This window comes from Triturus cristatus, chromosome 5_2 (assembly GCF_964204655.1).
Source record: "Triturus cristatus chromosome 5_2, aTriCri1.1, whole genome shotgun sequence".
Taxonomy (NCBI): Eukaryota; Metazoa; Chordata; class Amphibia; order Caudata; family Salamandridae; genus Triturus; species Triturus cristatus.
The window spans coordinates 795,711,302-795,724,126 of record NC_140588.1 but is presented as its reverse complement, the minus strand read 5'-3'; the positions used below and the strand labels follow the sequence as shown (position 1 = coordinate 795,724,126).

Below are 12,825 nucleotides of genomic sequence, written 5' to 3'. Positions count from 1 at the left end.
TTGTGTATAAACTGTCTTCTTTCATCCAGGCCATTGTCAAGAGGAGGGGGGGGGGGGGGCAAGAGGGGCTGCTGCAGATGTTTCCGTATGGAGTTTGTCTATCTTGCCTAACCTACACTAAACAGTCTATGCTGGAGAAAGAATATTCAACAAAAATATAAGCAACCGTAGGGGGATTAGTACTGTGACCTGAGGGCATGAAAAAAGTACAGCTGACTCAGAATCCACACACGGGGGCAGAAGAGTGCAATGGGGCCATGCTGCGGGCACATCCAACCCACAGCCCATAAGTCACTTCTCGTTCCTTCCCCTCTCATCATCATTCATACATCCAGTAGCTGCTGCTAACGCTTACCTACTAGAGCTACTGCTCTGGGTTATCATGAAAAGAAGATATAAACCATTTAAAAAGCCTTGAGATGACATCAGATTTAGGAATGTGGGGTTTGGAAAGCAGCAGTCACATTTATTTGTTTCTTTATTTTCTGTCTCTCATAAGTGAGCGATGTGGAATTTCTGCTGGAAAAGCTGAGTATTTTAAAAGCCTTATTTGGTAAAAGTTTATACTAACCACATGTGAAATACTAAGCTTTCACAAGTGTTGTATATGAGTCAAAGATGGAAAATGATGACAATAGTTTTCGAATATGAAATATGTGCTGTTGGAATAAGCCCTAAATAGTTTCAGACTTTGAAACTTGGATCTCTGCAGCGGCGTAATGTGATTAAATGGTTGGACATTCTTTTATGTCCGTATGTGCCTATTTGCCACTACCTGTGAGAATACACTTACATACATCTTTCTCATCAGGACTGGACTGGCCATACTGCTCCTCTGGAATTTTCCCAGTGAACTGCAGGGATCAGGGGCTATTTTCAGAGCAGGATGGGTTGCTATGACCCAACCATGGCGCTGTGGTACCATTCAAGTTGTAGTAGTGTGGAGTTAGGTTGAACATTTTGTCAAGGCTCATTTTGGTTTCAAGACCAGCCCTTCCCATCATGCCACCTAAGATGATCAATGACAAAGTGCACCATTAAATGATCTAGTAACCCATAACCTCACCTCAATAAGGGTTCACTTTAAATTTGGGTTTATTTTTATCACTGGAATTGTTGCCCTCTATTGAGCTATTAACACATCCAAGTAGAACAAATGACACAAATCAACACTTAGCCCCTCACATCCATTCACTTTTTTCTCAGCTCTCCCATTCCTGACAACCGCTTACGCAGCAAAACTCAAAATGCCCACATCGAAAATCACCAACCCCCAGTCGTGCCAACTCACAGCACTACTCTTACCCCAGCCCACGGACTCCACTTCACCTATCACATTAATGCCACACAATACACATGCCCATCATTCATGCCCTCATCACCCCCATGCACCTATAACCTCCACCACGCAACCATCAGCCTCACATGTCCAATTGATGGGTAACATTGCAAGATCGAATCCCCTGAGGGTCCCTACTGGGAATACAGACAAGACAACTGAAGACAAGGCCAATTGACCACCTGTAGACCAGTGTTTGGGAGGTAAGAAGATAAATAACTTCATGGAATTTCCATCATTAGTAAAGCCATAAATAGCAGACTTCAGTCTCAGCCTCAGATTAGACACACTGACCAACCGCCTACTGATGTTGGTGAAGGTTGCAAACCTAATCCAACTACAGGGCTATATCCATAGGACACAGAAAACTAGCAAACAAATGTGTACTAAAGACTCGGCCCACTGACCAGTCATACACAAGGGTTAGGTAAGGTCGCAAGCCCCAACCCCTCTGCGGGCACCTGCTATACAGAAATCAAAAACTTGCAGACAACACTATGAATGGCAAGGCAGCTATCAGAGCCAACAGGGCGAGTAAGTGACAACTATTTCCCTTGTACATGACTCATAACAAATCGGAGTAAAATAAGATTTGGTCATTAACACAAGATCATCCACCACTCCATTGTTGTCTTCTCATTTCTCCTTTTTCCTTTTCATGCGATCCACTTGGGTTAACATACTCAAGCACCTCTGAGAAAGAGCAATTTCTAGAAAAACTTGTATTAAATAAACTGGCCTATCACAACAATTGTAAAGAGCTACTGAATTCCAGAAACTGCCCATATGTGTTGTGAAAGAAATTGTACATAAATATCTAAGTGGTCCATTATAGGTTGTCGCGATTCAGTGTTTCAACCTGATACCTGCTAATGAACTGAATAACAATTGATATCCCTAATTTTATTGTATTTAATTATTTTACTGCCTCCCAAGACTGGTTAATTTATTGTTAACCAGCACAGTCCTTCATAATGGTGTCCCTCTCACCTCCCAGCAGGGATGATATAACAGTGAGGAAGGTGGCACGTTTTCAGATGCATGGCTTACTCTCAAACTGTGTGCCCAAGGAGTCCAAATGCGTTCTGTAGTGGGAAAGCAAACAGTGAAAGGGGTGAGGGGGTATCTGGGCAATCAACATTCGACTGATATAGACTTGTGGATTCAGGATACCAACACTACTTTCTTTTTAATGGACAAACAGACGGCCATCTTAGCAGAACTGCAGCGTGCTTTATGGGCAACAGTTTTTGAACACCCAAGATGCCATCGTTAAAATGTATCTATGTCCTATAGAGCTGACTGCTTTGGCTTCATATTTTACATTTTCTTTAGGATGAAGTATTGTGACTTCATGCAACACTTTGAAGAGATGGATTTGTTATCCACAGTTTACCTCTAAAGGTCGCTGGAGTCCAGAAAAGCAAGGTGTATGCCCGTGTTGCCCTTGCAGTTCTTTGGATAATGTTTCTGAATTCTAGTGCATACTGCTTAACACAGGTGGAGCTGTCAGTAGTGCAGCAAGCGCAGTGGCACTGGGACACAGAACTGTGAGCAGAATATTGCATCTCAGTTGCGGCGATCGAATTATTCAATTTTGGCGAAGAGGTGCCTTTGTTACTTCCTTGCATCAGGGCTCTCATAGCACACTTGCGACAAGGCAAATGCTGAGAGCAGCTTGGGATCCTATCGTTGTGGCCTAGTAATGGCCATGGAACAGCAGAGGTCACATGCGGCAATACCCAAGGACAGAGGCTTTTAATTTGCCTACAGTAGTCCCAGATTGCCAGGTGTGATCAGGCAAACTGTATTGCAATGTATTTACTGCAGATATAGAGAGGCACTTGAAACGGGGGTGGGGGGGGGGGGGAGGGGGTGTCAACATAACCTTGCAGACGCTCAGTAAAGGAAAGGACAATAAAGAGACCTTTAAGTTTAGATTTTATCTTGTTGCATTTGCTATGAATTCAGAGACAGAGGTCAAATGTCATGCAATGTCTTCTGACAAACTACTGCTTATTAATAAGATTGGTGTTTACTTTTCCTTTCATTGACTGCAGAGTGAGGAGATTTAATAATTTGAACTAAGTAGCAATCTTGCTGGGGTTTAGAAGTATGAAGGGAAAGGCTGCAGGGTAGCGAATTTCTAACACACAGCAGCTAAACCTGGCAAATGAGATGTACAACATTTTGAAACTGTATCAGAGGTAAAAAATAAACCTTGAAGGAAGCACACATTTTTTCATTCTGAGTTGATGGAAACAAAGCTTTTAAAAAGCAAGATACTTTATTTGTGTAATGCACAATGTTATTGTTTGTACGCTATAAAGGTTTAGTAGTAAAACTGCATGACATGCAAATTTAGTGAGCAGTTCAAGAGGAAATTTCAATGGAAATGTGCTCTTTGTAAAAGGCAGGACCCTACCTTGCATGCCATGTTTTATCCATTTATTTAAAGCAATGTGCTCCGAAGTGCACTACTGATGGTACAGTATTCGCTACCCATTCTTCGGCCGAACGGGCCTGGCTCATGTGCAACACTGTGTAACACTTGGAGTTTTACAACCCCTGTGACGGCAGCACCCCACTCTGAAAGCTGGCCCAGCACCACTGCAGATACAGCGCAGCCCCGGCATCAAGAGCACATTAGGTTCCCACAATTAACATGCAAAGATACAGAAGCAACAAGAGGCCATTCGAGATTCGTAATCTGGAAATAAGGATACACGATATGGAAAGGAGTTTGTTCTCAAAAGCGAACTTGAAAAGGTCAAAAGCGAACTTGAAAAGGTCAAAAGCGAACTTGAAACGGTCAGTGTTGAGAATCCCTTCAGTCCCATCTATTTGTTTATTATTTCCATTAATACAAAAAATCATATTAGTTTGTCTATCAAGCTCATTGTCGTGAACCCTGTTAAAAAACACTGAGCCATTCAATGCCATCGTGAATTCCTTGAACACGCATCCTGTGAAGGCCGCCTTCACAGGATGCGTTCTTAATACTAAAGCCGCACAATGTATGCATAAGATGCTCAGTGCATGGAGGTGTGCCTGAAAAGCTGCTGTACTTCCAGGGTCTTCAAACCAGGCGACCTAGAAACCAAGACAGAAAACACGATTTTCCTAAGTCACATCCAGGTAAGTCAGAGGTTGTAGCGGGCCGGGTCATCAGACCTGGCGCTTCAAGAGGCACCTGTTCCAAGCTTAACAGGCATTGCCATAGCCAAAAGGTCTTGCCTTTGGGGCCTTATAAGTGTTTAGGCAGAGCTATTGACTTTGCCAATGTGTTTAAGCTTTGCTGTAGAGAAGTGTGGCTGCTGTGCAGCATGCTGAAAAGTTGTAATAAAAAAGTGCCAGAAGCATTTTTGTTACCTTATATATGACCAAGCAGGCATTATGTCCAACAGAACAACCATATTAAAAAATGTATGTACAATAAAACATTTCCTCATTTTTCTTTTGTTCTTGCAATGCTTGTTAAAGTTTTTTTTTGAGGGGACATTAACAATTGGAGGTTGAAGGTTGTGAACTAGTACCTGTATTATAACACTAGCAGCGGCCAGATGCTAGGGGAGAATCAACAGGTGGCAGATTCCAAGAGCAGGCAGAGGTGGTGTTGAGTGATGTTGAGGTGGTGGTGGTGGTGGTGACTGGTGCTGAGACGCTGCTGTGGTGGTGCTGAGTGATGCTGTGGTGGTGCTGAGTGATGCTGTGTTGGTGTTGAGTGATGCTGTGGTGTTGCTGAGTGATGCTCTGGTGTTGCTGAGTGATGCTCTGGTGTTGCTGAGTGATGCTGTGGTGGCGCTGAGTCAGTGAGAGAGAGTCAGTGAGAGAGAATCAGTGAGAGAGAGTCAGTCAGTGAGAGAGAGTGAGTCAGTCAGTGAAAGAGAGAGAGTGAGTCAGTCAGTGAGAGAGAGAGAGTAAGTCAGTCAGTGAGAGAGAGTGAGTCACCAGTGAGAGAGAGTGAGTCAGTCAGTGAGAGAGAGAGAGAGTGAGTCAGTCAGTGAGAGTGAGTCAGTCAGTGAGAGTGAGTGGGAGAGGGAGTCTGTGGGAGGGAGTCTGTGAGAGGGAATCTGTGAGAGGGAATCTGTGAGAGGGAGTGAGAGAGTTTCTGTGAGAGTCTGTGAGAGAGTGTCTGTGAGGGAGTGTCTGTGAGAGAGAGTCTGTGAGAGAGTGTCTGTGAGACAGTGTCTGTGAGAGTCTGTGAGAGAGTGTCTGTGAGAGAGAGTGTCTGTGAGAGAGTGTGTGTGAGAGTCACTGAGAGCGTGTGCATGAGTGTCTGTGAGAGTCTGTCTGAGAGAGTGTCTGTGAGAGAGTGTCTGTGAGAGAGTGTCTGTGAGAGAGTCTGTGAGAGAGTCTGTGAGAGAGTGTCAGAGTCTGTGAGAGTCTGTGAGAGAGTGTTTGCGAGAGAGTCTGTGAGAGAGTCTGTGAGAGAGCGTCTGTGAGAGAGTGTCTGTGAGAGAGCGTCTGTGAGAGAGTGTCTGGGAGAGAGTGTCTGTGAGAGAGTGACTGTGAGAGTCTGCGAGAGAGTGTCTGTGAGAGAGAGTGTCTGTGAGAGAGTGTGTGTGATAGTCGGTGAGAGAGTGTGCATGCGTGTCTGTGAGAGTCTGTCTGAGAGAGTGTCTGTGAGAGAGTGTCTGTGAGAGAGTATCTGTGAGAGAGAGTCTGTGAGAGAGTGTCTGTGAGAGAGTGTCAGACTCTGTGAGAGTCTGTGAGAGAGTGTCTGTGAGAGAGTCTGTGAGAGAGTCTGTGAGAGAGCGTCTGTGAGAGAGTGTCTGTGAGAGAGTGTCTGAGAGTGTCTGTGAGAGAGTGTCTGTGAGAGTCTGTAAGAGAGTGTCTGTGAGAGTCTAAGAGAGTGTCTGTGAGAGTCTGTGAGAGAGTGTCTGTGAGAGTCTGTGAGAGAGTGTCTGTGAGAGTCTGGGAGAGTGTTTGTGAGAGTCTGTCAGAGAGTGTGAGAGTGTCTGTGAGAGAGTGTCTGTGAGAGACTGTGAGAGAGTGTCTGTGAGAGACTGTGAGAGAGTGTCTGTGAGAGAGTGTCTGTGAGAGAGTCTGTGAGAGAGTCTGTGAGAAAGTGTCTGTGAGAAAGTGTCTGTGGGAGAGTGTCTGTGAGAGAGTCTGTGAGAGTCTGTGAGAGAGTGTCAGTCTGTGAGAGTCTGTGAGAGAGAGTCTGTGAGAGAGTCTGTGAGAGAGCGTCTGTGAGAGAGTGTCTGTGAGAGAGAGTCTGTGAGAGAGTGTCTGTGAGAGAGAGTCTGTGAGAGAGTGTCTGTGAGAGAGTGTCTGTGAGAGTCTGTGAGAGAGTGTCTGTGAGAGAGAGTGTCTGTGAGAGAGTGCGTGTGAGAGTCGGTGAGAGAGTGTGCATGAGTGTCTGTGAGAGTCTTTCTGAGAGAGTGTCTGTGAGAGAGTGTCTGTGAGAGAGTGTCTGTGAGAGAGTGTCTGTGAGAGAGTGTCTGTGAGAGAGTCTGTGAGAGAGCGTCTGTGAGAGAGCGTCTGGGAGAGAGTGTCTGGGAGAGAGTGTCTGTGAGAGAGTGACTGTGAGAGAGTGACTGTGAGAGAGTGACTGTGAGAGTCTGCGAGAGAGTGTCTGTGAGAGAGAGTGTCTGTGAGAGAGTGTGTGTGATAGTCGGTGAGAGAGTGTGCATGCGTGTCTGTGAGAGTCTGTCTGAGAGAGTGTCTGTGAGAGAGTGTCTGTGAGAGAGTGTCTGTGAGAGAGAGTCTGTGAGAGAGTGTCAGACTCTGTGAGAGAGTGTCTGTGAGAGAGTCTGTGAGAGAGTGTCTGTGAGAGAGTCTGTGAGAGAGTCTGTGAGAGAGCGTCTGTGAGAGAGCGTCTGTGAGAGAGCGTCTGTGAGAGAGCGTCTGTGAGAGAGTGTCTGTGAGAGAGAGTCTGTGAGAGAGTGTCTGGGAGAGAGTGTCTGTGAGAGAGTGACTGTGAGAGTCTGCGAGAGAGTGTCTGTGAGAGAGAGTGTCTGTGAGAGAGTGTGTGTGATAGTCGGTGAGAGAGTGTGCATGCGTGTCTGTGAGAGTCTGTCTGAGAGAGTGTCTGTGAGAGAGTGTCTGTGAGAGAGTGTCTGTGAGAGAGAGTCTGTGAGAGAGAGTCTGTGAGAGAGTGTCAGACTCTGTGAGAGTCTGTGAGAGAGTGTCTGTGAGAGAGTCTGTGAGAGAGTCTGTGAGAGAGCGTCTGTGAGAGAGTGTCTGTGAGAGAGTGTCTGAGAGTGTCTGTGAGAGAGTGTCTGTGAGAGTCTGTAAGAGAGTGTCTGTGAGAGTCTAAGAGAGTGTCTGTGAGAGTCTAAGAGAGTGTCTGTGAGAGTCTGTGAGAGAGTGTCTGTGAGAGTCTGTGAGAGAGTGTCTGTGAGAGTCTGGGAGAGTGTTTGTGAGAGTCTGTCAGAGAGTGTGAGAGTGTCTGTGAGAGAGTGTCTGTGAGAGACTGTGAGAGAGTGTCTGTGAGAGAGTGTCTGTGAGAGAGTCTGTGAGAGAGTCTGTGAGAGAGTCTGTGAGAAAGTGTCTGTGAGAGAGTGTCTGTGAGAGAGTGTCTGTGAGAGAGTCTGTGAGAGAGTCTGTGAGAGTCTGTCAGAGAGTGTGAGAGTGTCTGTGAGAGAGTGTCTGTGAGAGACTGTGAGAGAGTGTCTGTGAGAGAGTGTCTGTGAGAGAGTCTGTGAGAGAGTCTGTGAGAGTCTGTGAGAAAGTGTCTGTGAGAGAGTGTCTGTGAGAGAGTGTCTGTGAGAGAGTCTGTGAGAGAGTCTGTGAGAGTCTGTGAGAGAGTGTCAGAGTCTGTGAGAGTCTGTGAGAGAGAGTCTGTGAGAGAGTCTGTGAGAGAGCGTCTGTGAGAGAATGTCTGTGAGAGAGAGTCTGTGAGAGAGTGTCTGTGAGAGAGTGTCTGTGAGAGAGTGTCTGTGAGAGAGTGTCTGTGAGAGTCTGTGAGAGAGTGTCTGTGAGAGAGAGTGTCTGTGAGAGAGTGCGTGTGAGAGTCGGTGAGAGAGTGTGCATGAGTGTCTGTGAGAGTCTGTCTGAGAGAGTGTCTGTGAGAGAGTGTCTGTGAGAGAGTGTCTGTGAGGAGTCTGTGAGAGAGTGTCAGAGTCTGTGAGAGTATGTGATAGAGTATCTGTGAGAGTCTGTGAGAGAGTCTGTGAGAGAGCGTCTGTGAGAGAGTGTCTGTGAGAGAGTGCCTGAGAGTGTCTGTGAGAGAGTGTCTGTGAGAGTCTCTAAGAGAGTGTCTGTGAGAGTCTGTAAGAGAGTGTCTGTGAGAGAGTGTCTGTGAGAGAGTGTCTGTGAGAGTCTGTGAGAGAGTGTCTGTGAGAGTCTGGGAGAGAGTGTCTGTGAGAGTCTGGGAGAGAGTGTGAGAGTGTCTGTGAGAGAGTGTCTGTGAGAGAGTGTGAGAGAGTGTCTGTGAGAGAATGTCTGTGAGAGAGTCTGTGAGAGAGTCTGTGAGAGAGTCTGTGAGAGAGTCTGTGAGAAAGTGTCTGTGAGAGAGTGTCTGTGAGAGAGTGTCTGTGAGAGAGTGTCTGTGAGAGTGTCTGTGAGAGTGTCTGTGAGAGAGTGTCTGTGAGAGAGTGTCTGTGAGAGAGTGACTGTGAGTCTGTGAGAGAGTGTCTGTGAGAGTCTGAGAGCGTGTCTGTGAGAGTTTGTGAGAGAGTGTATGAGAGAGTCTGTGAGAGAGTGTCTGTGAGAGTGTGAGAGAGTGTCTGTGAGAGAGTCTGTGAGAGAGAGTCTGTGAGAGTGTCTGTGAGAGAGTGTCTGTGAGAGAGAGTCTGTGAGAGAGAGTCTGTGAGAGAGAGTCTGTGAGAGAGTGTCTGTGAGAGTCTGTGAGAGAGTTTCTGTGAGAGTCTGAGAGAGTGTCTGTGAGAGTCTGTGAGAGTCTGTGAGAGAATGTCTGTGAGAGTCTGGGAGAGAGTGTCTGTGAGAGTCGGGGAGAGAGTGTGAGAGTGTCTGTGAGAGAGTGTCTTTGAGAGACTGTGAGAGAGTGTCTGTGAGAGAATGTCTGTGAGAGAGTCTGTGAGAGAGTCTGTGAGAAAGTGTCTGTGAGAGAGTGTCTGTGAGAGAGTGTCTGTGAGAGAGTGTCTGTGAGAGAGTGTCTGTGAGAGAGTGTCTGTGAGAGTCTGTGAGAGAGTGACTGTGAGTCTGTGAGAGAGTGTCTGTGAGAGTCTGAGAGCGTGTCTGTGAGAGTTTGTGAGAGAGTGTATGAGAGAGTCTGTGAGAGAGTGTCTGTGAGAGTGTGAGAGAGTGTCTGTGAGAGAGTCTGTGAGAGAGAGTCTGTGAGAGTGTCTGTGAGAGAGTCTGTGAGAGAGAGTCTGTGAGAGAGAGTCTGTGAGAGAGAGTCTGTGAAAGAGAGTCTGTGAGAGAGTGTCTGTGAGAGTCTGTGAGAGAGTTTCTGTGAGAGTCTGAGAGAGTGTCTGTGAGAGTCTGTGAGAGAGTGTCTGTGAGAGTCTGTGAGAGAGTGTCTGTGAGAGAGTGGGGTAGAGGTAGAGGGGTAGAAGAGAGATAGAGGGGTAGAAGAGAGGTAGAGTAGAGGTAGAGGGGTAGAAGAGAGAGGGATATATAGGCAAATGAAAAGGAAGCTATCAACTTCAGGAATGTGAAAGAAAGCTCTCCTATCTTGAAAGCTGATTACAAGCATCTACTGAGAAACGCAGCGAAACTTTCAAACCACGGAGTCGTGGTTTGACCCATCCTTAGTTAGCTTACTGTAAAAATGGCTCCTTGGCTTGTGGATTTAGCATTGTTTACCTCCCAGATCTTGAGGCCGCCCGAGTGTGTTCGCGTTAATTAAAATGTGAAACTGGCAGGAAATAATTGTTTATGTGCAGGAAGGGACACCTTTCTACACATAAACAATCATTAATGGCGTTTTCCTCTTTCTATGTGTGCTGCAGTACACATAGAAAAGGAAAACCAAGTTCTCCTCATTGCGCCACTCTAACACCTGCTCTTGCAAGGCGTTAGTTTTTGGCGTTGCCTCAGATTTATACATACTTGTAATTCTGGGGCAGCGTAAAAAAACAATGGGTGTTGCAGTGAAACGCCCACAGCAACACCCATTGCACACCCCTTTCACGCAGTGATGCATGTAAAAGGGCTGTATTTACAAGGCAGCATTAAGCCACAAAAAGTGGCTTAACGCTGCTTTGTAAATATAGAGAAGGGCATAGCGTCATCAGAACCTCACAGAAAATACGTTCTGGTGGTGCTATCCCTTTGTAAATATAGCCCAAAATTTACAGGGAACAAATTAAGGGGCATGGCACGCTCCTGCTACATAAATAGTAGTCATTTTACATTTGAAATAACCTTTATTGCAACAAAAAAAATACCAAACTGATGTTGCACGATTGTTGCTACATGCATAGTAAGGCGTAGTGCTAACCAATTTTGCTCTAACCTAAGTGCATCTTTCACATTTGAAAAGTTGAGTGATGAGCATTTCAGCAGTCTTTCCCGTTGTGTAAATTCGACAGAGGCATGTGAAATTAGCTCGCTCTAGGTTCGCGCATGTGTAGACCTATGGCCTGGTGCAACACTCACCTGCTTTATTCCAATAACACCAGCAGCAAGCACGGAGATTTGTGCACTATGGCGTAAGGGTCTGCACTGACGCAGGGCAGCATAAAATGCATCAGCGCCGGGAGAGGGCACAGCAGCGCCACATCGCAGTGGCTATGGCACTGTTCTGCTCTCGCCCATTCACGCAGCGCAGCAACTTTACTTGCTGACTGTGCTGCGTAATTTCTTAGTAAATCCGGGCCTCAAGCTTACAAACACGCAGCGCGGCAATGATGAGATCAATAAAAATAAAAACTGGTCTTGCAGAGTTTTGTTCTCCTTTCTCGTGTGTTCCAAAGGTTGAAATACCTCACTTAGGCACAGCAATGTTTGCAAGAGTTCCTTAGGCACTCACACGAGACCTGTTAGCGCATAGCTCTCTCTTAAGGGACTTCCAAGAACACCCCTTTCGTATTTATTGTCGAAGGCACCAATGTCAAGCTATGTTTGTTGTGTTTGAGAGCTACAGAATACTGGAAGAAAATTCGATTAATTTTTAACACGATGGACTTAATCATGGGTGAAAATGAGGCGGCAGCTCTGAATAAAGTTAGAATCAAATGACAAAGGTGTGCCATTGCTAAGGGAACTCGGCGTGTATTCAGTGCGCTGGAGAGGTGGGGCAAGCGAGGGCTCGAAAGTGGTCGGTTTTAGTCAAAGAGGAAAAGAACCTTCAACGGCTTTGCGGCACGAGCTGTAATGTGCATCTCCGAAAAGCGAAGGAGGGTCCCAGAACCCCGTCCCCAGCACAGACACGTTCTGCCCTCCACTAAAAAATACATGCAATTAGGGCTAAAGCCCTCAACGTTACTTTTAAAAACACACAAAAGGGTCTTCTGACATTGACCTCCATGACAGGAGAAACTCTTTGAAGGGACACAGTATGAAACGCACATTTGTTGGTGTTTTTTTTTTTTACTGTAAATAGTAGTAGCATGGTAATTATAGCTCCTTGAAAGGCAGAACCCCTCACTTTAGAACTGAAGGGCAAACCAGCAGAGGAGCCTGCCTGCGGCGACAGCTGTTACTCTCACCAATCACAAAAATGCTCTAAAAAATGCAGCGCGTACCAGGGAAGGAGCGTGTGGTGTCCCCACATACCGCAAATAAGCAGCCTCGCTCCAGAAACGAGGAGCCCAAAGTTTTCTGATCATCCTCAAAGTTTCCAGGTAGTCTGCAGAGCCCCCGGGGACGGCGGGGGTGGTCTGCGCCTCCAGCTTGCAGAAGAAAGAGAAGCGTCTTACCTGAGGCTGCAGGTCTGGGAGCGGGCTCTGGCGCTCGAGCGCTGCTGCCGCTGCCCTGGAGGAGGATGCACTGAGCGCGACCATGAACTGCAGGGAAGACCAGGGAAACCGAGAGCGCGCGCTCGGAGACACTGCGTGCGCACGCGGACGCCGAGGCTGGGCCTGAGTGAGACTGGAGAGAAAGTAAACGGTACACACTGCGTGCTGGGCGCGCGCCTCCCACACCTGCGCTTAGAGGAGCGCGCGCTGTCCTTCCAGCCTCCTCGTCCCCTCAGAAGGGGCCCAATAAAGGTGGCTTGGTGGTCCAGGCTCAGCTCTCCTTTACAATGCAGTCGACAAGACGAATGGGTTGTCTTCTCAAAGCATACATGCCAACATCTGGAAGCAGAAAAGATGCCCATGACGAAAGATGTACTTTGCTCACTGACTTGCATTGAAAGAGGAGGGGTAATTGTAGGCGGGAGAAATGCACCATGAAACCATTATTTCAACTAAATCGGGAGTCTACCGCCTGAACCGGGTGTTATGGCATGTATGGTCCAAAGTAGCTTTTATTTGCAACAGAGCAAGCGCAAGCCTGCACTTCTCATCACTGTATTTTTTACGTTCTACTTCTTTTCTTGTACTTCAGAGGATGAAGAATGTGATAATTGCTAGGCATAACACCGCCAATATGCAAAACAATCTCTAGAGCCTTGGGATGGGGGTAAC

The 12,825-nt window shown here is 46.7% G+C and overlaps 1 protein-coding gene across 1 annotated transcript in view; it reads right to left on the bottom strand.

The window, feature by feature from the left end:
* FHL1 (four and a half LIM domains 1) overlaps positions 1-12,401 on the bottom strand; it is a 301,064-nt gene extending 288,663 nt beyond the window's left edge. The window contains exon 1 of the mRNA XM_085607926.1: positions 12,115-12,401. The gene's annotated coding sequence lies outside the window, so the exon portion shown is untranslated. The remainder of the gene's footprint in view (positions 1-12,114) is intronic.
* Between the last annotated feature and the right edge of the window lie 424 nt (positions 12,402-12,825).